Below are 3,365 nucleotides of genomic sequence, written 5' to 3'. Positions count from 1 at the left end.
AGTACTGGAGAAGCAGGAGAGGTGGCAGGGAGTTTATTTACAGATACTTGTGAACCACATGCCTCTCCATGACATGTAGCTTTTATTGTAATGTACTGGTAAAAAATGAAAGTCGCATTTAAATCACTGAGGAATTACAAAGTGGTCCCACTTCTTCACAATTTCACCAGAAGGAAAGCTGAAAAATAATCCAAACGTCCTGTTTTAGCCTGACCTCTACTTCCACAATAGCTGAAGGCAGCAGACAGATTCTTAGGCTGGCTCTGGAGTCTTTCATCCACCTGGCAGGAGGGTGCTGCAAGATACAAATGCCACCTACACCGCACTGCATACAGAGTGGACATTTCCTTCTTGAACAATGCGACAAGTGCTGCTGCATGTGAGAAAGCCACTGCCTCACAGGAGCTCTGTGCTGAATGCTGTGAAACCACAGGATGGTAGCTCTTAGACGCTCAGCATTTCCTGAGGCACATCAAAACTGCTGTGCTAGCACATCCTTATCCTGCATGTGAATAAGCTGCACTTCACAAAAGTTACTCTTAAACCATTCATAAAAACAGGTAGGAAGTATAACAACACATAACAGGTTGGCACAGTTAGTTATTTCACAGTTAGCTGTGAACATAACGCAGGACCACAGAAATTGTTCATTTAAATAATGTTAAGGTAAAAAAAAAAATCCTCAAGTCCTTTGGAAGCTAACGCAGCACAGCCCCCATCCTTCACCACTTTCAGGGCAGAGCGCGTTGAACCGTGTCAGCCCTCCTCCTCAGCGAACCTGTGCCCTCACCACACTGCTTTAGTGTGCACCGTCTGCAGTGCTCAGAGACCAAACCCAGGGTGAGATTTTTTTTTCCCCTCTAACTTTGAGTCTTTAAGAATTAGATGCAACATCTGTGCTAGACATCCTAGATTTTTACAGTCAACTGAATGGAGAAAGCACTGCCAAACAATGAGTCAACCAGCCTGGCCTGGCTTAGATGCGTATCTTACGATGAGATTACTTGCCCTCAGGATATAATTATGCTACTCTCTTTGAAGCCAAAGGGACCATGTCAGACATCTGCAACTAACAATCTGACAGGCAAACAAATGCTAAGGTATTGTCTAAGAGGCACTCACCAGGAAAAGATCAGGAAAAAGCATACAGAAACAAAGTGACTTGCCCAAAATGATGCACCGTGGTCAAGGCTGACATGGTAGGTGGTAGTAACAAGTTGAATTTAGAACATTACAGGATCAATAACACCAAAGGGAAGTCTTTTGCACTGACTTTGGGTCAGATCCTGAGTGTCTACAGGAGAATCACCAGATGTGAAACAGTAGGAACAAAAGCGGCCACAGAAGCAAGCTGTGAAAACAAAATTCTGCCTCTTTCCTCTGTCACCTATATTCAGCTTGCATAAAAGAAATCTAAGTTGAAAAGTTATATAGATGCTCCCCTTCACCACTTTCTTTCCTTGAATTTTTCTTTACCTTTTGCAGAAATGCTCTTGCTAAAGATCAGTGTATGAAAATGGCTACTCCTTTGCCACAGTTTTACCTGAGCTTTCCTTCACTGTGACTATCTGGCAGCCACCACACCGCACTTTTTAATATCAAGCAATGCACTTTTCAATTAAGCAGAAAGCTGCATATCTCTGCTTGGTATCCCTGGTGGTTTTAAATAAGCTTTTCAATTGTTCCTTCTCCAACACTTTTTTGGCACAACAGTAATTTTTCCAGATGAGAGAGAATCCAGTAAATATAAAGAATTAATTATTTACAGAAAGATCAGTACTCCAGTTCACATCAAGCCTTCACTAATTGTATTTAATGGGAAACATCACACTGAACATATGCACAATGCTCTTCAAGTTCATAAAAGCCTTAACTGCTTTTAAATACAGCTAAAAAAAAGGAGGAAACAATACCTTGCACTTTTAGAGCACTGACTCAAATCAAGACAACGTTAATCAAGGCTAAAACACATCATTTGCTAATTGGCTGATGGGGACAGGTAATCCCCTTTTCTAATGGACATATGGTACCACAAACCCTCCATAAAGTCAGAAGCCCCAATTATAACTATGCAGATCAGACTGGACTTCTTGCTTGCAACTTAGCTTACCTGTGCTGTCTCCATGCAGTCCCACCATTGAAGCAATGCTGTTGACCCAGATCTTTACAGTGCTTTTCAACAGATTTTCAAGGCATTTTACAAGACAATTAAAAAAAAAAAAAAAAAAAAAAAGGAGCAAAACAGAGGAACTGACTTGACAAGACTCATTAAGCAACCAGCAGCAAAGCTTAGGACCAGTTTAGATCAATCTAATAGAGCATTGCATTCAAGAAACCAGGAGCAGGGAGAGTTTTCTGCAGGATTAGCATATCAAGTCATCTCACAGAAGTGTCCTGTGACCACCCGAGCCTGCTCCAGGGACAAAGCAGTACCACAGCTCCTTCAGCAACAGCAAGCTACTAGAGCAGTAAACTATTACCCTCACCAGGCTCCAGAAATTTGCCCCGACACATTAGGTTTAGAGAGAGCACTCCTTAAGAAATGACACTTCGCAGAAGTGCACCGGTAACTGCTGGTGCATTAAGCATCTGGAGGCAGAACAAATATCTGCTGGCCCTTCTGGCTTTAAGTCTTAGGTTCAATTCCTTCCTCTGTCCAAGAGGATTCAAAACCAATGTACATGCTTCTTCTCAGGCGAGTGCCCAAAACAGCAGGTTCAAAAATCAATTTTCAACTTGCTGTTCACAGATCCTTGTGGTTATTCATTAACTATTTGCAAGGAATCCATAAAACATAACTGAAAAGGCAAGCTTACTTGTTAACAAGCTTAGATTAGCCCATCAGCAGTCAGCAAGACAGAAGAAAAGGGGCTAACAACTCACATTTGCATTTGTCCTCTGACACACTTCATTTTGAATTTTCTTCCAACCAATGACTGTTTTAAACTCACATGGTCTGTACTGTGATAGGTAGGTCAGTCTTCCAAAAAGTTGAAGAGCAGGGGAACTCAGCTCCAGGATATTTGAACATCCTGTATTAAGTTTTCTTACTATTGATATTTTTTTTTTTTTAATGAAGAGTGAAAATGAGGACATTTCCTCATTTGTTTTCAAAGTGAGTCTTGCTTGCTTTTTGAAGGAAGCTTCCCCCCCACACCCCCAAAAAAAAAAAAAACAACCAGGTGTCCATGCCTTATATCAGAAGCGTGGAGCAAAAATGGCACCTCTTGCTAACTCAATACCTGGCTAAAACTGGTTGCAGGCCACATATAACTATGCCACATGCCCACACAGACATACATGGAAAGCTGACCTTGTGAAAGAAAGTGGAGAAGTATGTAAATCATGACTACCACAACCATTCA

The sequence above is a fragment of the Chlamydotis macqueenii genome, chromosome 2 (genome assembly GCF_036417535.1).
Source record: "Chlamydotis macqueenii isolate bChlMac1 chromosome 2, bChlMac1.mat, whole genome shotgun sequence".
Lineage (NCBI taxonomy): Eukaryota > Metazoa > Chordata > Aves > Otidiformes > Otididae > Chlamydotis > Chlamydotis macqueenii.
The sequence above is the reverse complement of the archived record's forward strand: the minus strand, read 5'-3'. Positions refer to the sequence as shown.